The sequence below is a fragment of the Scyliorhinus canicula genome, chromosome 4, assembly GCF_902713615.1.
Source record: "Scyliorhinus canicula chromosome 4, sScyCan1.1, whole genome shotgun sequence".
NCBI classification, from domain to species: Eukaryota; Metazoa; Chordata; class Chondrichthyes; order Carcharhiniformes; family Scyliorhinidae; genus Scyliorhinus; species Scyliorhinus canicula.
In genome coordinates this window covers 227683454-227709560 of record NC_052149.1, presented here as the reverse complement: position 1 = coordinate 227709560, position 26107 = coordinate 227683454, and the positions used below count along the sequence as shown (strand labels likewise).

Below are 26107 nucleotides of genomic sequence, written 5' to 3'. Positions count from 1 at the left end.
GGAAGGGGAGAATGACTGGGCCTGGAGGCCACAGCACTCCGGCGCCGTGCTAGCCCCCCGAGGAAGGGGAGAATGACTGGGCCTGGAGGCCCACAGCACTCCGGCACCGTGCTAGCCCCCCGAGGAAGGGGAGAATGACTGGGCCTGGAGGCCCACAGCACTCGTCGGGATTTCGGAGAATCTCGGCCACTGACTCTCACTGGGGTAGTTCTTCCACACACACTGACTCTCTCCTTTTTAATAATCTTTAATAATCTTTATTATCACAAGTCAGCTTCCATTAATACTGCGATGAGGTTACTGTGAAAATCCCCTAGTCGCCACATTCCGCGCCTGTTCAGGTCACAGAGGGAGAATTCCGAATGTCCAATTCACCAAACAAAACACATCTTTCAGGACTTGTGGGAGGAAACAGGAGCACCCGGAGGAAACCCACGCAGACACGGGGAGAACGTGCAGACTCCGCACAGACAGTGACCCAACGGGGAATCGAACCTGGGACCCTGGAGCTGTGAAGCCACAGTGCTAACCACTGTGCTACCGTGCCGCCCTAATTCGTGAAAGAAGGAAGTGATCAGAGGTGGCATTTAATGTGATTCATAACCGGGGCATAGCGAGGCGTTGTCTGGAGGCAAGGTGATGGGTGTGGACCTCTCACCCACAATCTTCAGCCTCAGAGATCAGAGTGCTAATAACCAACTGACATTTCAGAAATACATTTCCCCCATCTTTAAATGTGCAAATCATGATATTTGGAAGAAATAGCCTGGTTTGTGTATTTGGTAATTCCTCAAACTTCTTATTTTAAAAAAAAAATCTATATATTTAACCCTATAAAAACCCATGTTGAGGATGATGAGTGTGTGTCTGTGAGTGAGCCACACATCAGTGAGCAGCTCTGTCACTTTAAGAGTCGACACTGCAGCCATTTTTTGTGCTTTGTGCGGCTGTTGGAGCCGGCAGCTTGTGTCAAAGGCAGAGCAGCTGGGACTGTGTCATGTGGACAAGCTGCAATCCTCACTGTACCAGCGCTCCGCTCTGCTGCAGCCACCTCGCCGGTAAGGACATTTCACCCCAAACCATTGCAAACAAATATTGACAATGTGCAGCAGAATAGCTGCTGACATTTAGTGCTGTGACTATGGTTAAGGAAAGGTACCATCTGGGTTACTGAGCCGGTACAGGGGTTATTGCCAACACCGCTCCATTCAATATCATTGTGCTGCATTTTGCATTAATCTGGGACAGACTGGAGATTGAATTGTTTATTGTCAATCCGCGGTTATCCCAGGGCGGGGACACTGCACCGGCCTCTCGGAGCTCAGCCGCGATCTTATTTGATGTGAAGGATGTTTATTTGTGTCTGAGAATCAGTCCGGGTTCCCGGAGTCATCCTGATTCCTGACCATCCCAGAGCCACAGTCACTGCGGCACCGCTTCAAATTCCACCCAGCACCCCCGATCTGCCCCCCCCCCCCTCATCTCCCCTCTCCCCTACCCCCCCCCAATCTCCCCCCCCCTCTACCCACCCCCTCATCTCCCCCACACCCCCCATCTCCCCCACCACCCAGCCCCCAATCTGCCCCCCTCATCTCCCCTACCCCCCAATCTCTCCCCTCTATCCCCCTCTCCCCTACCCCCCTCATCTCCCCTACCCCCCAATCTCCCCCCTCTACCCACCCCCTCTACCCAACCCCTCATCTCCCCCACCACCCAGCCCCCCAATCTGCCTCCTCATCCCCCCTACCCCCAATCTCCCCTACCCCCCCAATCTCCACCCACCCACCCCCTCTACCCACCCCCTCATCTCCCCACCACCCAGCACCCCCAATCTGCCCCCCTTATCTCCCCTACTCCCCTCATCTCCCCTACCCCCCCATCTCCCCAACCCCCCCAATCTCCCCCCTCTACCCACCCCCTCATCTCCCCCACCCCCCCATCTCCCCCACCACCCAGCCCCCCAATCTGCCCCCCCTCATCTCCCCTACCCCCCAATCTCTCCCCTCTACCCCCCTCTCCCCTACCCCCTCATCTCCCCTACCCCCCAATCTCCCCCCCTCTACCCACCCCCTCTACCCACCCCCTCATCTCCCCCACCACCCAGCCCCCCAATCTGCCCCCTCATCTCCCCTACCCCCCAATCTCCCCCCCCACCCACCCCTTCATCTCCCCCATCCCCCCATCTCCCCACCACCCAGCCCCCCAATCTGCCCCCCCCATCTCCCCTACACCCCCATCTCCCCTACCCCCCAATCTCCCCCCCTCTACCCACCCCCTCATCTCCCCCACCCCCCATCTCCCCCACCACCCAGCCCCCAATCTGCCCCCCCATCATCTCCCCTACCCACCAATCTCCCTCCTACCCCCCTCTCCCCTACCCTTCTCATCTCCCCTACCCCCCAATCTCCCCCCTCTACCCACCCCCTCTACCCACCCCTTCATCTCCCCCACCACACAGCCCCCAATCTGCCCCCCTCATCTCCCCTACCCCCCAATCTCCCCTACCCCCCAATCTCCCCCCCAACCCACCCCCTCTACCCACCCCCTCATCTCCCCACCACCCAACCCCCCAATCTCCCCCCCCATCTCCCCTACCCCAATCGCCCCTAAACACCCCACTCCCCCCCCCCCCCACCCACCCCCTCATCTCCCCCACTACCCAGTCCCCCCAATCTGCCCCCCTCATCTCCCCTACCCCCCAATCTCCCCTACCCCCTCATCTCCCCTACCCCCCTCATCTCCCCTACCCCCCCTCATCTCCCCTACCCCCTCTCCCCTGCCCCCCCAATCTTCCCCCCTCTACCCCCTCATCTCCCCTACCCCCCCAATCTCCCCCCATCTCCCCCACCACCCAGCCCCCCCAATCTCCCCCCTCTGTCCCCCTCAACCCCCCTCATCTCCCCTACCCCCCGCCCTCATCACCCCTGCCCTCCTCGCCCTCATCTCCCCTACCCCCCACCCTCATCTCCCCTACCCACCCCCCGCCCTCATCTCCCCTACCCCCCACCCCCCTCTCCCCTACCCCCCACCCCACTCTCCCCTACCCCCCCACCCCCTCTCCCCTACCCCCTCACTCCCCTACCCCCCACCCCCTCTCCCCTAACCCCCCACCCCCCTCTCCCCTACCCCCCTCATCTCCCCTACCCCCTCATCTCCCCTACCCCCTCATCTCCCCCACCCCTTCCCAATCTCCCCCCAGTCTTCTCCCAATCTCCCCCCTACCCCATCTCCATCTCACCCCCCCAATCTCAGCCTCCAAATGACCCCCACTCCTTTCTCTCCCCACCCCCTCGTCCTCTCTCTTCCCACTCCCACCTCTCCTCCCTCCTCTCCTCCCACCCCCTACCCCCTATCCTTTCTCCACACCCTTCCCCCTCTCTCCCCCACCCTTCCCCCTCCCTCCCCCACCCTCTTCCCTCTCTCCCCCTCTCTTCCCCCCACCCTCTCCCCTCTCTCCCCCCCACCCTTTCCCCTCTCTCCCCACCCTCTCCCCTCACTCCCCCCCCTTTCCCCTCCTCTCCCCCACCCTCTCCCCCTCTCTCCCCACCCTCTCCCCCCACCCTCTCCCCTCTCTCCCCCACACCCTCTCCCCTCTCTCCCCCCACCCTCTCCCCTCTCTCCCCCCACCCTCTCCCCTCTCTCTCCCCCCCACCCTCTCCCCTCTCTCCCCCCCCACTCTCTCCCCTCTCTCCCCCCCACCCTCTCCCCTCTCTCCCCACCCACCCTCTCCCCTCTCTCCACCCACCCTCTCCCCTCTCTCCCCCCACCCTCTCCCCTCTCTCCCCCCCACCCTCTCCCCTCTCTCCCCCACCCTCTCCCCTCTCTCCCCCCCACCCTCTTCCCTCTCTCCCCCCTCTCCCCTCTCTCCCCCCTCTCCCCTCTCTCCCCACCTCCCCTCTCTCCCCCCCTCTCCCCTCTCTCCCCCCACCCTCTCCCCTCTCTCCCCTCTCCCCCCCACCCTCTCCCCCTCTACCCTCTCCTCCCCCCCCACCCTTCCTCTCTCTCCCCCCTACCTCTCTCCCCCCACCCCTCCCTCTCTTCCACCCCACCCCTCCCTCTCTCCCCCCCACCCCTCCCTCTCTCCCTCCACCCCTCCCTCTCTCCCCCCCCCCCCCTCCCTCTCTCCCCCCACCCCCTCCCTCTCTCCCCCCCCACCCCTCCCTCTCTCCCCCCCACCCCTCCCCTCTCCCCCCACCTCCTCCGCTCTCCCCCCCCACCCCCTCTGCTCTCCCCCCCCACCCCCTCCGCTCTCCCCCCCACCCCCTCCGCTCTCCCCCACTCCCTTTCCCCTCTCTCCCCACCCCCTCTCTCCCCCTCATTCCCGCCCCTCTCTCCCCCCCCCACCCCTCCCCTCTCTCCCCCTCAACCCCTCCACTCTTTCTCTCCCCCCACATCCCTTCCGTTCTTTCTTTCTCGCCCACCCCCTCCTCTTTCTCTCTCTCCCCACCCCCTCCTCTTTCTCTCCCCCCCCCCCCCCCTCACCCCCTCCCCTCTCTCTGTCCCTCCCCCCTCCCTTCCAGTGAAACCATTGTCGATTGTCATAAAAACCCATCTGATTCACTGACGTCCGTTCGGGAAGGAAATCTGCCGTCCTTACCCGGCCTGGCCTACAGGTGACTGCAGACCCACAGCAATGTGGTTGACTCTTAAGTGCCCTCAGGGATAGAGAGGTCTGAAAGAGTCCTAAAGCAGCGAAGTGAGTTCCGGAGCTTGGGGACCCAGGAAACTGCAGACAAGATGGACAATGGTGATGCGAATATGTACCAGAGGCAGAATGAGAAGAGTACAGGTATCTCTTGGAAGGTTGAGGGGCTGGAGGAGATTAGATAGGGAGGGGCAAGGCCATGCAGCGATTTGAAAACAAGGGTGAGAATTTTAAGACAAGATGTTGCTTGGCCAGGAGCCAGCATAGATTAGCAAGGGGGGCGGGGGGGTGGAGGGGGGCGGTGATAGGGTAACGGGACATGATGTGAGTTAAGACGTGGGGAGCGGAGTTCTGGAGATGACACCAGGAAGAATTTGGGAAGTCAGTCAGATTGCTTTCGAATGATCGGGTCTGAAGGTGACAAAGGCCTGAATGAGGGTTTTCAACAGCAGAAGAGCTCAAATGGGGGTGAAGTCGGAAGGCGGTGGCAATGTGGTATTGTCACTGGGCTAATAATCCAGAGACCCTGGGTCAAGCTCTGGGGACCCAGGTTCAAACCCCACCACGACAGATGGCGAAGTACGAATTCAATTTTTTTTAAATGATGACGACGGAACCATTGTTGATTGTTTGTAAAAACCCATCTGATTCACTGCTGACCTTTTCAGGAAGGAAATCTGCCATCCTTACCTGGTCTGGCCTACATGTGACTCCAGACCCGGTTAACTCGTAAATGCCCTCCTTTCAAGGGCAATTAGGGATGGAAAATAAACGCTGGCTCAGCCAGCGACGTCGCTATCCCCTGAATTCATTTTTTAAAATTATATTAGAGGTGGAAATAGGCGGTCTGAGTGATGGTCCAAATATGAGGTCGTAACCCGGGCGGCACAGTGGTTAGCACTGCTGCCTCACAGCGCCAGGGACCCGGGTTCAATTCCGCCCTTGGGTGACTGTGTGGCGTTTACGCATAATAATATAATAATAATCTTTATTGTCACAAGTCGGCTTCCATTAACACCGCAGTGAAGTTACTGTGAAAAGCTCCTCGTTCCATACCTACATCCTCATTCTCTTGGGTGAAGACAGATATGGGACGGGATTTTCCGCCCTTTCAGGGGCTAAGCTGGCGCCGGAGTGTTTGGCACCATGCCAACCGGTGCCGAAGGGCCTCCGCCGGCCGGCGCAGGTTGGCACATGCGCGGGAGCGCCAGTGTGTGCTGCCGTCATCCCAGTGCATGGGCAGGGGGGGTTTCTTCTCCGCACCGGCCATGGAGGAGGTTGACAGTGGCCTGTGCGGAGGGAAAGAGTGCCCCCCACGGCACAGGCCTGCCCGCGGATCGGTGAGCACCGATCGCAGGCCAGGCCACCGTGGGGCATCCCCCGGGGCCCGATCCCCCCATGGAGTATTCGTTCAACACCCTTACATTCTGTCGCCTGTTTGGGTACACGGATGAAGAATTCAGACTGTCCAAATTACCTAACAGCACGTCTTTTGGAACTTGCCCCCTGGCTGCGTGGGTTTCCTCCGGGTGCTCCGGTTTCCTCCCACAGTCCAAAGATGTATGGGTTAGGTGGATTGGCCATGATAAATTGCCCCTTAGCGTCCAGGGGTGTGCAGGTTAGGTGGGGTTATGGGGTTACAGGGATAGAGTGGGGAGTGGGCCTAGTTAGGGTGTTCTTTCAGAGGATCGGTGCAGGCCTGATGGGCCAAATGGCCTCCTTCTGAACTGTAGGGATTCTATGGCAGCTCATCTCGCGGTCAAATATGACGCCAAGTTTGCAAAAGAACTGGCTTAATCTCCGACTGCTGTCTGAGACCGGGTTAGAGCCGGGAGCAGTGAGATGGAATTGGGAGTGAGGATGGAAAACCACGACTTTAGACTTCCCATGATGTGGAGATGCCGGCGTTGGACTGAGGTGGGCACAGTAAGAAGTCTAACACCTGGTTAAAGTCCAACAGGTTTGTTTCAAACACTAGCTTTCGGAGCACTGCTCCTTCCTCAGGTGAATGAAGAGGTATGTCCCAGAAACATATATATAGACAAATTCAAAGATGCCAGACAATGCTTAGAATGCGAGCATTTGCAGGTCATCAAATTATTACAGATCCAGAGATAGGGGTAACCCCAGGTTAAAGAGGTGTGAATTGTCTCTAGCCAGGACAGTTGGTAGGATTTCGCAAACCCAGGCTAGATGGTGGGGGATGAATGTAATGCAGCATGAATCCAAGGTCCCGGCTGAGGCCGCATTCATGTGTGCAGAACTTGGCTATAAGTTTCTGCTCGGCGATTCTGCGTTGTCGCGCGTCCTGAAGGCCGCCTTGGAGAACGCTTACCCGGAGATCAGATGCTGAATGCCCTTGACTGCTGAAGTGTTCCCCGATTGGAAGGGAACATTCCTGCCTGGCGATTGTCGCATGATGTCCGTTTGTTGTCGCAGCGTCCGCATGGTCTCCTCTATGTACCACGCTTCAAGACATTAGGCTTCCCAATATTTACAGACTCCCATACAGACTTGCATGCGGTTTCTTATATTTAAATAGCGCTGTTCTACTTCGCAGTGTCATTTTGATGGGAATATTATTATTGGTCAATTTCATACATGGTTAGTGTGATGTTTTCCAAACTGACAGTGGTGCTATGCTTGTTGCCAAATTACTAATCCAGAGACCATGAGTTCAAATGTCACTGTGTCTATGAAGATCTGAAATCTGCTTTGAGAAATCTCTGAATAAAAAGCTGGTCTCAATAAAGGTGATCATGAAGCTGTTAGATTATCAGTAAAAGCCCAATTGGTTCATTAATGTCCTTCATTCCCTACCTGGTCTGGCCTGAATCATAGAATAGAGTCATAGAATTCCTGCAGTGCAGAAGGAGGCCATTCGGCCCATCAACTTTGCGCTCACCCTACACTTCACCTGGGCCCACTCCCCCGCAACCTCCTAACTCCACCTAACCTGCATGTCTTTGGACACCAAGGGGCAATTTAGCACGGCCAATCCATCTACCTGCACATCTTCAGACCGTGGGGGGCAGCACATTAACACAGTGGTTAGCACAGTTGCTTTACAACTCCAGGGTCCCAGGTTCGATTCCGGTTTGCGTCACTGCCTGTGCAAAGTCTGCATGTTCTCCCCGTGTCTGCGTGGGTTTCCTCCAGGTGCTGCGGTTTCCTCCCACAGTCCAAAGATGGACAGGTTAGGTGGATTGGCCATGATAAATTGCCCATAGTGTCCAAAAAGGTTAGGTGGGGTTACTGGGTTATGGGGATGGGGTGGAGGTGTGTTCTTAAGTGGGTGCACTTTCCAAGAGCCAGTGCAGACTCAATGGGCCGAATGGCCTCCTTCTGCACTGTAAATTCTATGAAACCAGAGCACCCAGAGGAAACCCACGCAGACGCAGGGAGAACGTGCAGACTCCGCACAGTCACCCGAGGTCGGAATTGAACCCGGGTTTTGGCGCTGAGAAGCAGCAGTGTTAACCACTGTGCCGCCCAACTCCTGTGGTTCCTGCAACACTTAAGAGGCAACACATCCAAAAGGAATTGGAGAAATACTTGAAGGAGAAAGATTTGTGAAGGAATGGAGAATAGAGGGAGTGGACTCCACAATGTTCTGGTGCCCACCTTGTCCAAGGGTCAGGCAATGACGGACAACAAACGCACATTCGGAAGATACTTCTGCCTGTGGGCAAAAGAACATCAAAGTCGTCCATTCGGCCCCTCGGACCCCTTCTGCCATTCAATAAGATTGTGCGTGAAGACATTCCTCCTAATCACAGTTCTAAATGGCCCACTCCTTTTCCTCAGCATCTGCCCTCGAAGAATTTTATACATTTGAGTGAGATCACCTCCCATTCTATTTTTAAAATAAATTTCAAATACCTAAAATTTTTATTCCAATTAAGGGGCAATTTAGCGTGGCCAATCCACCTAACCTGCACATCTTGGGTTGTGGGGGTGAGACCCACGATGACACGGGGAGAATGTGCAAAGTCCAGATGGACAGTGACCCAGGGTCAGGATCGAACCCGGGTCCTCGGCGCTCTGAGGCAGCAATGCTAACCATTGCACCACCGTGCCACCTCCCTCTCGTTCTTCTAATCTCCAGAGAGTACAGGCCCATTCTGCTGAATCATTCCTTGCAGGACAGCCTCTTATCCCAGGAATCAATCCAGTGAATCTTTGTTCTACCCACTTCAAGACTCTCAGGCTCTCATTGATGACTGGGAGGGATGTGCCTTGGATAATGATGAGGCAGCTGCAGCAGCGGATTTACACGCTGACAGAGGAAGCCAGGCCCAGTTCAGTCCACATTTCCCACTATTAGCTCGAGCAACTGGACGCTGCCTCGGTACAGACCCCAGGACCCGCTGACCCCCAGGTCTCAGTCACCCGTCAAAGTTAAGCTGCGAACAGACAACACTGACCATTCTCGAGCAGTGTGAGAAAGTTGACGCATTGCTCTTCATGGCAAAGTGAAAGGGGAAGTTTGAGTTTTCTTTACCCAAAATAGCAATGTCGCATTTTATTTTTGTACATAGTATGTTCTCCAACCGTCAGAGCAGAAGTAGGACCATAAAGCCCCCTCGTGTCAGTTCCGTCATCCGGTACGATCAAGGCTAATCTCCTACCACAACTCAATTTCCCAGCTTGTTCCCCCTGGCCGTTAATTCCCTGACAGATCGGAAATCTGTACAGCCCAACCTTAAACTTACTCAACAATGGAGCGTCACACTGGACGAACTGACAGAGAAATTTCAGCTAGCTGGGGGGAAACGAGCTGCGGTACCTCCAGCTCAAAAACTTCCTACGAAAGGAGACAAGGAGGTACCCACAACCGCCACGACAGACACTACTGGAAGACCTACTGGACGCAAGTATCCTAGAGAAAGGGAACTGTAGCGACTTGTATGACCGACTGGTAGAAAGGGACGACACCGTACTGGACGCAACAAGAAGGAAATGGGAGGACGACCTGGGGATGGAGATAGGGTGGGGACTCTGGAGCGAAGCACTACATACCTCCACGTGCGCAAGGCTCAGCCTGACGCAGCTAAAAGTGGTACATACTTAACAAGAAACCGTATGAGCAGGTTCTTCCCGGAGGTGGAGGACAGATGCGAACGGTGCCAAAGAGGCCCGGCCAACCACGCCCACATGTTCTGGTCTTGCCCCAGACTTGTGGAGTACTGGACAGCCTTCTTAGAGGCTATGTCCAAAGTGGTGGGGGTGAGGGTGGAGCCATGCCCGATAGTGGCGGTCTTCGGGGTTTCAGACCAGCCAGATCTATTCCTGGGGAGGAGGGCGGACGCCCTTGCCTTTGCCTCCCTGATCGCCCGCCGTAGAATCCTGTTTGGCTGGCGGTCAGCAGCACCGCCCAGAGCTGCAGACTGGCTGTCCGACCTCTCGGAATCTCTCCAAATGGAGAAAATCAAATTCGCCGTCCGAGGGTCAGACGACGGCTTCCACAGAACGTGGGAGCCATTCATACAACTGTTCCGGGACCTGTTTGTGGCCAACAAACAAGAGGAAGAATAGTCGGGTGGCCAAGAATCAGGGGAAAATGGACGGGAATCAGGGGAAGTTTGCCGGGGGGGGGGGGGGCTACGGGTTCGTTATGGGGGTTTGATGGCTAGCGAAGGCCCAAAACCAAACTGTAAATAAATGCCTATAAACATGTGCCTCGGCCATATTGGGGAATGTAAAATATGTATGCCGGCTAAAGGGGGCGGCCACAGTTATTATTACGAAGATGCTTACCTGTAAATATATATGTTAATTTTTGCGTGTTCTTTTTTTTTCTCTCTCTCTAACAATTTGTAATTTGTTCAATATAAAACATGAAAACTGAATAAAAAACATTTATTAAAAAACGAATGGAGCGTCCACAACACTCGGGGGTAAAGAACTTCGATGATTCACAACCTTCTGATTGAAGAAATTCTCCTTATCTCAGTCCATGGAACCAGAGAATTCCTACAGTGTAGAAGGAGGACATTCGGCCCATCGGGTCCGCACTAAACCTCTGAAAGAGCACCCTACCTAGGCCCACACCCCCGCCCTATCCCCCTAATCCCGTAAACCCACCTACCGTGCACATCTTTGGACTGTGGGAGGAAACCGGAGCACCCGGAGGAAACCCACGCAGACATGGGGAGAACGTGCAAACTCCGCACAGACAGTCACCCCAGGCCAGAATTGAACTCGGGTCCGACGCTATGAGGTAGCAGTGCTAACCACTGTGCCACCCTCAGTCCTAATTGATCAGCCTCTTGTCCCTAAACTAAACTAAACCCTCCTGTTCTACATTCCCCAGCCAGGGGAACAACCTTGTCTATCCCACACAGCCCTTTCAGAATCCTGTCAGTTTCAATAAGAACGCACCTCACTTTCCTAAACCCAAGAAAACATAGGCCCAATTTACTCAGCGTCTCGTCAGAGGACATGTCACCTCATCCCAGAACCGTTCCCAATGCTTCGTTCGATGTAGGGATGAAATCTGCACACACTGCTCCAGGTGTGGTCTCACTGAAGCTCAATATAATCATAACAAGACATCCTTGTTCTAGTGTTCCGTGCCTTTGCATGGGCCTGCCTGCTAACTCTGTGTTCCTTGTAAAGTACATCCAGGTTTCTCTGAATATCAACTGTTTCAGAACTTTAAAAAAAAATCCTGCTCCACTATTCTAATTACTAAAGTGGATAACCTCACACTTTCTCACTTGACAGTGCGTTATCTTACTTTAACCTGCCTGTATTTCCTCCCCGCCTCTTTTTTTGTGCCCTCCTCGCAGCTTACATCTCCAATTAGTTTTATATCATCAACAAACCTGGACACATTACTCTTGGTCTTTCATTAATATTGACGGTAATTAGCTGAGGTCCTAGCAATGATCATAGCTGGCCTGTACTTGCCTTGTTTTTTTTTCCTCCTTTCTTGGACAGTGGTGTTACGTTTGCAAACCTCCAGTTTGCTGGGGTCCTTCTAGAATGTAGGGAATTTGGGAAAATCCTAACGAGCACAATCACTGACTCTGTGGCTACCGCTTTGAGAATTCTAGGATGTGATCCGTCAGGTCTTGGGGGTTTGTCATATTTTAGTCCCTTAAGCTTTCTTTAATACTCTTTACCTGCTTATAATTACTTCAAGTATTAGCCTCTCAGTCACCCTCTACTTCTGGCATGAAACTTGTGTCTTCTATTATGAAGAGACGCAAAATATTTGTTCAATGTCTCTGCCATTTCCTTGTGATTTTTCCAGTCTCCCCTCAGGAGTATTGACAGTCAGAGAGATGTAGGTGTACAGGTCCACAGGTCACTGAAAGGGCCGACACAGGTGGAGAAGGTAGTCAAGAAGGCATACGGCATGCTGGCCTTCATTGGCCAGGGCATTGAGTATAAAAATTGGCAAGTCATGCTGCAGCTGTATAGAACCTTAGATAGGCCACAGTTGGAGTATAGTGTTCAATTCTGGTCGCCACACTACCAGAAGGATGTGGAGGCTTTAGAGAGGGTGCAGAAGAGATCTACCAGGATGTTGCCTGGTATGGAGGGCATTAGCTATGAGAAGAGGTTGAATGAACTTGGTTTGTTCTCAATGGAACAAAGGAGGTTGAGGGGCAACCTGATAGAGGTCTACAAAATAATGAGGGGCACAGACAGAGTGGATAGTCAGAGACTTTTTCCCAGGGTAGAGGGGTCAATTACTAGGGGGCATAGGTTTAAGGTGTGAGGGGCAAGGTTTAGAGGAGATGTACGAGGCAAGTTTTTTTACACAGAGGGTAGTGGGTGCCTGGAACTCGCTGCCGGAGGAGGTGGTGGAAGCAGGGACAATAGTGACACTTAAGGGTCATCTTGACAAATACATGAATAGGATGGAATAGAGGGATACGGACCCCGGAAGTGTAGAAGATTTTAGTTGCGGCGGGCAGCATGGTCAGCGCAGGCTTGGAGGGCCGAAGGGCCTGTTTCTGTGCTGTACTTTTCTTTGTTCTTTGTTCTTTGTCTCTGGCTCTAAGGGGCAAAGTTTACTTTAGCTACTCTCCTCATTTTTATTGGCTTGTAGAAGTTCCTACAATCTGGTTTATATTGATGGTTAGATTAAGTTCATATTCTATTTCCTCTCCCCCTTCTATTACCTTTACTGGTCTCTAAAACTCTCTGGTTTATTGCCATTCTTTGTCGCATTATAAGCATCTTCTGTTAATCTAATACTGTGCTTCATCGTTAAACTTCTTATCGGCAGTTGATGTAGGGGGAGATCAGGGGGGGATTCTGCTGTCCGCCGGCCGCACGTTTCTAGGCGACGCACTGTTCGCTGGTGGCGAGATTGTCTCTCCCCGCCGCTTGTCAATGGGATTTCCCTTTGAAGCCACCCCACGCCGCCGGAAAACCCCGGGCAGGGGCGCGCAGCCGGCGGGAAAAGAGAATCCCAACATCCGGAGAATTTGTGGGCAGCACGGTAGCATTGTGGATAGCACAATCGCTTCACAGCTCCAGGGTCCCAGGTTCGATTCCTGGCTTGGGTCACTGTCTGTGCGGAGTCTGCACATCCTCCCCGTGTGTGCGTGGGTTTCCTCCGGGTGCTCCGGTTTCCTCCCACAGTCCAAAGATGTGCAGGTTAGGTGGATTGGCCATGCTAAATTGCCATTAGTGTCCAAAATTGCCCTTAGTGTTGGGTGGGGTTGCTGGGTTATGGGGATGGGGTGGAGGTGTTGACCTTGGGTAGGGTGCTCTTTCCAAGAGCCGGTGCAGACTCAATGGGCCGAATGGCCTCCTTCTGCACTGTAAATTCTATGATAATCTATAAATTCGGTCCTTATAAACTTTGCTTTAGATTTATCCACAGTGGGGGGTTGCAAATATAGCTCCGAAGTCTACAACTCGCCATCAGTGTTAGCAAGTGTCTCTTTGTTTGTGCACTTATAACCCAAGTAGTATGCCCAACGTATGTACACTTAACCTTAATTTATTCAATTGAGAGATTCCCTTTTATCATTTTAAAACAAAACTTGAAATATTATCTGTGAAAACTATTTAAGTTAAGTTGAAGAAGAAAGAAAAATGATTTCCCCCATTCTCTATCAAGCATAATAATACAAGTCACCTCTCTACCGGGATCTTGAATAATCGTTGCTCCAAGCACGTCTTTACATGAAACAATCAGATTGCTGATGACTTGCATCAATCCAGTTTATCTTGGAGATTTTATTTTGTTTCTAATATTTATTTCCCTCTGGCAGAGTGAATCCTTAATCCTTTTTCACTTCCACTTTTTGCAGAGTGCAGATATCCCATGCGAAACGATAATCTGGGTAACATTCATTCAATGGGTAAACCTTTATTTAGCACACCGCCTGTACAGAATTGCCCCTGAAATGTTTGACAAATACAACCTCATACCTGCTGCTTTCGCAAGAGCCAGTGTTTCCGCAGCTGAAGTACTTTTAACGATTCATTTTATTTTCTTAGCTTCTACGGGGCAACATTTCACATTTTCACAATAAATCTTATGAAACCAGCTGCACTTGACTATCCATCAGGAAGATTGGCATTAGAAGTGATGTGTTGGGTACTCTGGATCTGTGGAGACTGCGTTTACCTTAGCAGTAACATAGACAGGCTACCAACACTTGTAATGGTACAACACTATTTTATTAATAGTACAACACTATTTTATTAAGCTAAGAACTGTTGAACATACTTGCACTGTGGGTCGACACTATGTTAGATTAACTGAAGACCTATGCCTATCCTAACCAGTCTAAACTGTTAGCACATAGTGCTACAAGCTGCGAGCTCTGTCCTTCTCAGAGGCTGCATCCCGAATGAGCAGGAAAACTAGTGCCCTCTGGCTTTATAGTGAGTGTGCTCTAACTGGTGATTGGCTGCTGTGTTTTGTGTGTTGGTTGGTCTTGCAGTGTGTCAGTCAGTGTGTGTGTCTGCACCATGATATACTGATGGGTATATTATGACAAGAAGCATTACTTAGAAATGACATTTCATTTTGATGGGTCAGCAAGGATGGGATTTTAAGTATGCCTTTCTCCATATTAAATTTTTTTAAATATTTTAATTGCCTTTTAAACATCCTCGATTTTAGGGTGTTTCACGTAATTCCAATGCATCAAAAATAACATCTAATCTTGCCTGAGTGCATATCCAGTTCTACTGACCAACCAATCTTCGCAATGACTTTATTTCTTCTTTAGCTGCGACAGTATCCCTCGGCGATGACCTTGTGTGGTTAACCAGGATAAGAGTGACACTCTCTAAAGAGGATTGCTTGATTCAAAGTTACTCCCGACCTATGCTGCTAAATGTCTAAACCAATGTGTTTTAAAAAAAACCCTTCAAGCCTGACTTCAATTTAAGTTCCACTTTAATCTTATTAGACAAACCTTTCTCCAGTTACACAGTGCCACCTCAAAAGAAACCATCAACATGCATCAGGAAGATGCCTGCAAGTTTCCTTTTTTGATACCAATAAAACATCTGATTTTAGTTGAACATGGTCTGCATTCAGTTTTTGTAAAAATCTCACCCAAAATGCCACACTCTGGAGACATCATTCAGGTCACAAATGCATTTGTTTGATTCCCATGATCTCCCTTCTGCATTGCTTGCCTCTTGGGAGCTTGAGGAACGTTTCTATCTGAAATGTTTTCACCCCTGCAGGAATCGCGGCTTTCATGTCAATTGATCGACTTTGGCCAAAACGGCAAAAAGACTTTCTTTCAGGAGCACTTTTCCCGCTCTGGGACAGTTCACTCCAACAACTGCGCCATCCACATTGACTGTAAATTATCAGACACTTCTTTTTTTATATATATATAAATGTTTTCTATTGGGTTTTTGAACAAAGTATATTTACCGTTATGTACACAGAATAAGATATAGACGAGAAGGGCACATACAAACATACCCCAAAAAAAAAGTAATACTAAATTAGGGGCTGTTTAGCACACTGAGCTAAATCGCTGGCTTTGAAAACAGACCAAGGCAGGCCAACAGCACGGTTTGATTCCCGTATCAGCCTCCCTGAACAGGCGCCAGAATGTGGCAACTAGGGGCTTTTCACAGTAACTTCATTTGAAGCCTACTCGTGTCAATAAGCGATTTTCACTTCATTTTTTTCAAAAGAAATATAAAATAAAGTAACTGGTAAGATATTATGCACCAGCTCAACAGCAGCAACTCTGTACAATTGGCAATATTATTTACAACACATAAATAGGCATCTGTTTGGGGGGGGGGGGGGTGAGTGGGGAGGTAGATATACATTTGGGTGCCGGAGAAACAATTGCATTGGTTATGTCCAATACAGAAAGGGCTATAATCGAATGGGTCTGCTGTTGCTGTTGTCTCACTTGCTTCTCCCAGACGGGTTTCGCTGCCGTTGTCGTCTCGCGCTCACCTCCGCTTCAGCCATTCGTCCCGTCTTTCGCCCGGATTCTCCTTATTCTCTGTTCCTGTAGATGCCAAGTTTGTTATCGTTTCCCGTGCCCTCCTTCCGGCTGTCATTTCCCTGCCTCCCCCCACCTCCCTGGTTCTCCAGTATTGTTCCCTGTCTCTTCACTCTTCCCCCCCCCCTTCTGCCCCTCCACCCCCCCCCCCCTTCCTGTGGTTCACCTTTCTTTTCTCTTGGGTTTAGCTGTCCCCCGTCCCCCCCCCCCCCCCCCCCCGGGTCTACCCCTCCCTCTCATGCCTTGGCTACTTTCCCCTGATTCTTGGCTACCTGGCTATTCTTCTGCTTGTTCGTTGGCCACAAACAGGCCGTCATCTGACCCTCGGACGGCGAATTTGATTTTCTCCATTTGGAGAGATTCCGAGAGGTCGGACAGCCAGTCTGCAGCTCTGGGCGGTGCTGTTGACCGCCAGCCAAACAGGATTCTACGGCGGGCAATCAGGGAGGCAAAGGCATGGGCGTCCGCCCTCCTCCCCAGGAATAGATCTGGCTGGTCTGAAACCCCGAAGACCGCCACTATCGGGCATGGCTCCACCCTCATCCCCATCAATTTGGACATAGCCTCGAAGAAGGCTGTCCAGTACTCCACAAGTCTGGGGCAAGACCAGAACATGCGGGCGTTGTTGGCCGGGCACCTTGGCACCGTTCACATCTATTCCACCTCCGGGAAGAACCTATTCATTCAGGTTCTTGTTAAGTGGGCTCTATGTACCACTTTTAGTTGCATCAGGTTGAGCCTTGCGCACGTGGAGGTGGAGTTGACCCTACGCAGTGCTTCGCTCCAGAGTCCCCACCCTATTTCAAACCCAAGGTCCTCCTCCCATTTCATTCTTGTTGCGTCCAGTATGGTGTCGGCCCTTTCTACGAGTCGGTCATACATGTCGCTACAGTTTCCTTCATCTAGGATGCTTGCGTCCAGTAGGTCTTCCAGTAGTGTCTGTCGTGGCGGTTGTGGGTACGTCCTTGTCTCCTTTCGTAGGAAGTTTTTGAGTTGCAGGTAACTTAGCTCGTTCCCCCTGGCTAACCCCCCCCCCCCCCCCCCCCCCCCATACATAATTAGTTTATCTAGTGCTTTGAAAAAGGCCTTGGGGATGTAGATCGGAATGGATCTAAACAGGAAGAGGAACCTGGGCAGTACGTTCATTTTGATCGTCTGGACTCTCCCCGCGAGGGAGAGTGGGAGTGTGTTCCATCTTTGCAGGTCCTTTTTTACTTCCTCTGTCAGACTGGTGAGGTTTCATTTGTGGATCCCTTTCCAGTCATGGGCTATTTGGTTTCCCAGGTAGCGGAATTTGTGTCGGGCCTGTTTAAACGGCAGCCCCTTTAGTGCTCCCCCCCCCCCCCCCCCCCCTTTGCGGGTGTAATGGGAAGATCTCGCTTTTGCTCATGTTGAACAAACTTTCAGGAGCGCAATGATTCCGTCCATGCTGCTCTGTGGGTCCGAAATGTAGAGGAGCAGGTCATCTGCATAGAGTGAGACTCTGCTCTCTGCCTCCCCTTCAGATCCCCCTCCAGCTTTTTGCTGCACTGAGAGCAATTGCTAATGGTTCGATCGCTATAGAGAACAGCAGCGGGGACAGTGGTGGGGGGGGGGGGGGGGCTACGGGTTCGTTATGGGGGTTTGATGGCTAGCGAAGGCCCAAAACCAAACTGTAAATAATTGCCTATAAACATGTGCCTCGGCCATATTGGGGAATGTAAAATATGTATGCCGGCTAAAGGGGGCGGCCACAGTTATTATTACGAAGATGCTTACCTGTAAATATATATGTTAATTTTTGCGTGTTCTTTTTTTTTCTCTCTCTCTAACAATTTGTAATTTGTTCAATATAAAACATGAAAACTGAATAAAAAACATTTATTAAAAAACGAATGGAGCGTCCACAACACTCGGGGGTAAAGAACTTCGATGATTCACAACCTTCTGATTGAAGAAATTCTCCTTATCTCAGTCCATGGAACCAGAGAATTCCTACAGTGTAGAAGGAGGACATTCGGCCCATCGGGTCCACACTAAACCTCTGAAAGAGCACCCTACCTAGGCCCACACCCCCGCCCTATCCCCCTAATCCCGTAAACCCACCTACCGTGCACATCTTTGGACTGTGGGAGGAAACCGGAGCACCCGGAGGAAACCCACGCAGACATGGGGAGAACGTGCAAACTCCGCACAGACAGTCACCCCAGGCCAGAATTGAACTCGGGTCCGACGCTATGAGGTAGCAGTGCTAACCACTGTGCCACCCTCAGTCCTAATTGATCAGCCTCTTGTCCCTAAACTAAACTAAACTCTCCTGTTCTACATTCCCCAGCCAGGGGAACAACCTTGTCAATCCCACACAGCCCTTTCACAATCCTGTCAGTTTCAATAAGAACGCACCTCACTTTCCTAAACCCAAGAAAACATAGGCCCAATTTACTCAGCGTCTCGTCAGAGGACATGTCACCTCATCCCAGAACCGTTTCCAATGCTTCGTTCGATGTAGGGATGAAATCTGCACACACTGCTCCAGGTGTGGTCTCACTGAAGCTCAATATAATCATAACAAGACATCCTTGTTCTAGTGTTCCATGCCTTTGCATGGGCCTGCCTGCTAACTCTGTGTTCCTTGTAAAGTACATCCAGGTTTCTCTGAATATCAACTGTTTCAGGACTTTAAAAAAAAATCCTGCTCCACTATTCTAATTACTAAAGTGGATAACCTCACACCTTCTCACTTGACAGTGCGTTATTTTACTTTAACCTGCCTGTATTTCCTCCCCGCCTCTTTTTTGTGCCCTCCTCGCAGCTTACATCCCCAATTAGTTTTATATCATCAACAAACCTGGACACATTACTCTTGGTCTTTCATTAATATTGACGGTAATTAGCTGAGGTCCTAGCAATGATCATAGCTGGCCTGTACTTGCCTTGTTTTTTTTTTCTCCTTTCTTGGACAGTGGTGTTACGTTTGCAAACCTCCAGTTTGCTGGGGTCCTTCTAGAATGTAGGGAATTTGGGGAAATCCTAACGAGCACAATCACTGACTCTGTGGCTACCGCTTTGAGAATTCTAGGATGTGATCCGTCAGGTCTTGGGGGTTTGTCATATTTTAGTCCCTTAAGCTTTCTTTAATACTCTTTACCTGCTTATAATTACTTCAAGTATTAGCCTCTCAGTCACCCTCTACTTCTGGCATGAAACTTGTGTCTTCTATTATGAAGAGACGCAAAATATTTGTTCAATGTCTCTGCCATTTCCTTGTGATTTTTCAAGTCTCCCCTCGGGAGTCCGAGAGATCTAGGTGTACAGGTCCACAGGTCACTGAAAGGGCCGACACAGGTGGAGAAGGTAGTCAAGAAGGCATACGGCATGCTGGCCTTCATTGGCCAGGGCATTGAGTATAAAAATTGGCAAGTCATGCTGCAGCTGTATAGAACCTTAGATAGGCCACAGTTGGAGTATAGTGTTCAATTCTGGTTGCCACACTACCAGAAGGATGTGGAGGCTTTAGAGAGGGTGCAGAAGAGATCTACCAGGATGTTTCCTGGTATGGAGGGCATTAGCTATGAGGAGAGGTTGAATGAACTTGGTTTGTTCTGAATGGAACGAAGGAGGTTGAGGGGCGACCTGATAGAGGTCTACAAAATAATGAGGGGCACAGACAGAGTGGATAGTCAGAGACTTTTTCCCAGGGTAGAGGGGTCAATTACTAGGGGGCATAGGTTTAAGGTGTGAGGGGCAAGGTTTAGAGGAGATGTACGAGGCAAGTTTTTTTACACAGAGGGTAGTGGGTGCCTGGAACTCGCTGCCGGAGGAGGTGGTGGAAGCAGGGACAATAGTGACACTTAAGGGTCATCTTGACAAATACATGAATAGGATGGAATAGAGGGATACGGACCCCGGAAGTGTAGAAGATTTTAGTTGCGGCGGGCAGCATGGTCAGCGCAGGCTTGGAGGGCCGAAAGGCCTGTTCCTGTGCTGTACTTTTCTTTGTTCTTTGTTCTTTGTCTCTGGCTCTAAGGGGCAAAGTTTACTTTAGCTACTCTCCTCCTTTTTATTGGCTTGTAGAAGTTCCTACAATCTGGTTTATATTGATGGTTAGATTAAGTTCATATTCTATTTCCTCTCCCCCTTCTATTACCTTTACTGGTCTCTAAAACTCTCTGGTTTATTGCCATTCTTTGTCGCATTATAAGCATCTTCTGTTAATCTAATACTATGCTTCATCGTTAAACTTCTTATCGGCAGTTGAAATAGGGGGAGATCAGGGGGGGATTCTGCGGTCCGCCGGCCGCACGTTTCTAGGCGACGCACTGTTCGCTGGTGGCGAGATTGTCTCTCCCCGCCGCTTGTCAATGGGATTTCCCTTTGAAGCCACCCCACGCCGCCGGAAAACCCCGGGCAGGGGCGCGCTGCCGGCGGGAAAAGAGAATCCCAACATCCGGAGAATTTGTGGGCAGCACGGTAGCATTGTGGATAGCACAATCGCTTCACAGCTCCAGGGTCCCAGGTTCGATTCCGGCTTGGGTCACTGTCTGTGCGGAGTCTGCACATCCTCCCCGTGTCTGCGTGGGTTTCCTCCGGGTGCTCCGGTTTCCTCCCACAGTGCAGGTTAGGTGGATTGGCCATGATAAATTGCCCTTACTGTTCAAAATTGCCCTTAGTGTTGGGTGGGGTTGCTGGGTTATGGGGATGGGGTGGAGGTGTTGACCTTGGGTAGGGTGCTCTTTCCAAGAGCCGGTGCAGACTCGATGGGCCGAATGGCCTCCTTCTGCACTGTAAATTCTATGATCATCTATAAATTCGGTCCTTATAAACTTTGCTTTAGATTTATCCACAGTGGGGGGTTGCAAATATAGCTCCGAAGTCTACAACTCGCCATCAGTGTCAGCAAGTGTCTCTTTGTTTGTGCACTTATAACCCAAGTAGTATGCCCAACGTATGTACACTTAACCTTAATTTATTCAATTGAGAGATTCCCTTTTATCATTTTAAAACAAAACTTGAAATATTATCTGTGAAAACTATTTAAGTTAAGTTGAAGAAGAAAGAAAAATGATTTCCCCCATTCTCTATCAAGCATAATAATACAAGTCACCTCTCTACCGGGATCTTGAATAATCCGTTGCTCCAAGCACGTCTTTACATGAAACAATCAGATTGCTGATGACTTGCATCAATCCAGTTTATCTTGGAGATTTTATTTTGTTTCTAATATTTATTTCCCTCTGGCAGAGTGAATCCTTAATCCTTTTTCACTTCCACTTTTTGCAGAGTGCAGATATCCCACGCGGAACGATAATCTGGGTAACATTCATTCAATGGGTAAACCTTTATTTAGCACACCGCCTGCACAGAATTGCCCCTGAAATGACAAATACAACCTCATACCTGCTGCTTTCGCAAGAGCCAGTGTTTCCGCAGCTGAAGTACTTTTAACGATTCATTTTATTTTCTTAGCTTCTACGGGGCAACATTTCACATTTTCACAATAAATCTTATCAAACCAGCTGCACTTGACTATCCATCAGGAAGATTGGCATCAGAAGTGATGTGCTGGGTACTCTGGATCTGTGGAGACTGCGTTTACCTTAGCAGTAACATAGACAGGCTACCAACACTTATAATGGTACAACACTATTTTATTAATAGTACAACACTATTTTATTAAGCTAAGAACTGTTGAACATACTTGCACTGTGGGTCGACACTATGTTAGATTAACTGAAGACTTATGCCTATCCTAACCAGTCTAAACTGCGATCTCCCCCCCCCCCCCCCCCCCCCCCCCCACCCCCATACATAATTAGTTTGTCTAGTGCTTTGAAAAAGGCCTTGGGGATGTAGAACGGAATGGATCTAAACAGGAAGAGGAACCTGGGCAGTACGTTCATTTTGATCGTCTGGACTCTCCCCGTGAGGGAGAGCGGGAGTGTGTTCCATCTTTGCAGGTCCTTTTTTACTTCCTCTGTCAGACTGGTGAGGTTCCATTTGTGGATCCCTTTCCAGTCATGGGCTATTTGGATCCCCAGGTAGCGGAATTTGTGTCGGGCTTGTTTAAACGGCAGTCCCGTTAGTGCTGCCCCCCCCCTTGCGGGTGTACTGGGAAGATCTCCCTTTTGCTCATGTTGAGTTTGTAGCCCAAGAAGGCGCCAAACTTTTTCAGGAGCGCGATGATTCCGTCCAACTGCTTTGTGGGTCTGAAATGTAGAGGAGCAGGTCATCTGCATAGAGTGAGACTCTGTGCTCTCTGCCTCCCCTTCGGATCCCCCTCCAGCTTTTTGCTGCACTGAGAGCAATTGCTAATGGCTCACTCGCTATAGAGAACAGCAGCGGGGACAGTGGGCATCCTTGTCTGGTGCCCCTGTGCAGCTGGAAGTAACGGGAGTTGGTGTTGTTGGTCAGTACGCTCGCCATGGGAGCGTTGTATAGGAGCTTTACCCAGGAGGTGAACCCTGTTCCAAGCCCAAACCGCTCCAGTACCTCTATCAGGTATTTCCATTCGACCCTGTCGAAGGCCTTTTCTGCGTCTAGGGAGACGATCACCTCTGGTATTCTCTCCCTGGAGGGGGTCATCATTACGTTCAGCAGGTGCCTGGTGTTCGAGGTGAGCTGTCTACCTTTGACAAAGCCCGTCTGGTCCTCTGCAACCACCTCAGGTACACAGTCTTCTAGCCTTTTGGCTAGGAATTTGGCCAGTATTTTGGCGTCTGCGTTCAGCAGAGATATGGGTCTGTCTGACCCACATTCTGTTGGGTCTTTGTCTTTCTTAGGTATCAGCGAGATTGAGGCCTGTGCTAGCGTGGGTGGCAGTGTGCCCCTAGCTAGCGAGTCTGTGAACATCTCCCACAGGTGCGGGGCCAGCGCTGTCGCAAATTTTTTGTAGAAGTCCGCCGGGAATCCGTTCGGTCCTGGCGCCTTCCCCGTCTGCATGGAGCTAATGCTCTCCATGATCTCTCCCAGTGATAGTGGTGCTTCCATTCCCCATTTTCTGCCTTCCCCCACGACTGGTATGTCCAGTCCATCTATTATCAGATACTTCTGCCAGATTATTACTAAAAACGTTTTCCTCAGATGCCCTTATTTGCGAGATGTACAAAGGACAAAACACAAGTTCACGGTTTAACCCAATTTTATTCACCATTCTCTCACTTACACAAAATATGAGTCTGACTCACAACTGAGCTCTAGGTATTATCTGCACTTAGTGTAGGAGGCTGGCCAGGCTATGATCACTCAATGTGGATATCTTCTCTGGGCTCGGAACCCAGGGTCCTTCTTGTGATGGTTGTGCCTGGGGGACTCCCAGGTTATCGCTGAAGATCTATTCCAATGCCTCACCTTTTATACTGGTTCTGCTAGCACTGACTCACAGGTGTACGCCCATACCTGGCCTGAGTTCTATTGTCCCACCCAGACATAAACTCGGTAATGGGAATAAACAGGATACGCCTGTTCAACCAAGGTGATTCAATCAAGATCCATTGGCCTCTGAAACACTCTTTTCTGACCAGCCACTAGCCCATTATAGAGTCTGATGGCCACTTTGTTTGTCTGCTGCAAAGTTGATCACCTGTGTCTGGAAGTTAGCTACATATTCATAACATGTTCTTGTTCCTTTGTGTAAATGTGAGTGGGTAATCCCAAAGTCCTCTTGCAGAAGGCCAGCATCGATTCCCTCCAGGGCCTCCTGTGGTAGTTTCTGTACCCAGTACCACACCCAATTGCTCTTCAAATTCTTGAGCAACTAGCCTCACAAGACCCACTTGCAGGGACCTTTTCCATGTAAACCCATCGATGAGACAAGGCCGGCTGTTCCCATCTCTAGAATAAACTTCAAATTCCTGCTAACGATTTAATTCCTTTTGTTTTGCCCCTGCTATTTGCTTATCCTCTAGTTTTTCGACAGTCACTAAACTTCATGGCTATGAGAACTTCCGTAATATTTTTCAAAAAATCATTCATGTGATGTGGACATCACTGGCTAGGCCAGCATTAACTGCCCATCCCTAATTGCCCTTGAGCTGAGTGATTGGTCAACCATTTTAAGAGTCAACCACATTGCTGTGGGTCTGGAGTCACATGTAGGCCAGACCGGGTAAGGACGGCAGATTTCCTTCCCTAAAGAACATTAGCGAATCAGATGGGTTTTTACGCCAATCGACCATAGTTTCCTGGTCATCATTAGACCTTTATTTAAATCCAGATTTTAATTAAATTCAAATTTCACCATCTGCCGCGGTGGGATTTGAACCTGGGACCCCAGAGCATTCCACTGAATCTCTAGATTACTAGTCCAGTGACAATCCCACTGCGTCACTGCCTCAAGACTGTTGCCCCACCCACCCCCCTTTCATCATGTAACCTATTCAACATGTAGCCTCCATTCGCATTTAGATGTTTGTGGGTACTACCATTGGAAGATGCCTCTCCTGCGGACTGCGACTCACCAGTAATTGTATCTATCCTCCATACTCCACCTTATCACGACTACATGCTTTCCCCTCCTCCGACGTGAATGGTGTTCTCCACCATGATGCTACAGACCGTTTACTCGTTCACCCTGCAGCCTTTGTTCTCACCTACAGAGTAACCCTTATCCTATTTGTCAGAGTCAAGATCTGAGGCTCCTTCATCGCCATCGGACCTGCCCGACTCTCAATCATACCCTCCTGTCACTGACATGTGGACAACTCTTGAGTTCTACTTATCTTATGGATGTGACTGCCTCCTGTAGCAAAGCGTCCAAGTAACACTCCCCTCTGCCAGATCCCCCACAACATCTGCAGCTCCGACTCCAGCTCAGGAACTCTGAGCTGAGGTTGCTGCAGACGCTGAGCGCAGATGTGGTTGTTGGGGATTGCAACGCTGTCCACAGACTCCCCACATGCTGCAGTGACGGCACACCGTCTGCCCTACCCTGCCTGTCTAACATTACTTATTTACTTAATTGATTCATGAAGTCGTTGCTAATTGGGTAAAGTGATAGCAGGTTACAGTTAAATCGCTTAGAGACCGGGGGGGGGGGGGGGGGGGGGGGGGGGGGGGAAGCCTCAGCACTTACTGCAGATCAAGCAAGAAGAGTAAAAAGCAACATCTCCTTCCCCCTTCAACCCAATTCCCACTTGCGCCAAATTCCTGAATTCAGCGCTCTTTCTAGAATCCATATTATCTACAGTGCAGAAAGAGGACCATTCGGCCCATCAAGTCTGCAGCGAACCTCTCAAAGAACAGCCAGCCTATGCCCACACCCCCGCCCTATCCCCATAACCCCACTTAACCTGCGCAGCTTTGGACACTAAGGGCAATCTAGCGCGGCGAGTCCATCTAACCTGCACATCTTTGGACTATGGGAGGAAACCGGTGCACCCGGAGGAAACCCACGCAGACGCGGGGAGAATGTGCAAACTCCACACACACACCCAATTGAAGCCGGGTCCCTGGCGCTGTGAGGCAGCATGAAACACTTAGTTGCCCGATCACTCTGGACTCCACAACACCAATATAACCTGTAGCGAATCACAGTATATTTGCAAATCAAGCAGAGCCTCCATTCTGATGGGTGTCTGTCCCCAGGGCTCAGTGAGTCAATGCACTGGTTAATGTGACTGTTTCCAGTTCAACTGCCAGTCTCTGCCACACGTAGGTCCCACTTGGACGCTGACGTGGGTGTTAGATTGGCACTTGGTTGTGTAGATGAATAATGTGCCCAGATTCCTGTTCCTGATCTCTGCCGCTGAATCCAGCTGGGAAGCATGAGAGAGTGGACTTTGGTAAATTGGACAGACCAAGTCAAAGAGGTTGGGGTCACCAACCTGGAGGCCAGACTGATGCGCGATCAATAAGCACGGAAACGAAGGAGTAGTCCGAATTGAAGGCTTTCATTTACAAGCTGTTTCCCCAGCAGCTTGAGTACAGAAAGAACGATGGCTGCTGGGAAACACGGGTTCTTATACTCTGCCTCATGGGCGGAGCTACCTTCATCTTGACCAATGAGAGAGCAACGCTTGGG

General features: G+C 50.7%; 1 protein-coding gene across 1 annotated transcript in view; it reads left to right on the top strand.

Moving 5' to 3' along the window:
* Nucleotides 1-918: 918 nt before the first annotated feature.
* Nucleotides 919-26107, top strand: part of cyfip2 (cytoplasmic FMR1 interacting protein 2) — a 133504-nt gene continuing 108315 nt past the window's right edge. Inside the window, 1 exon segment of the mRNA XM_038793554.1 lies at nt 919-1058. The gene's annotated coding sequence lies outside the window, so the exon portion shown is untranslated.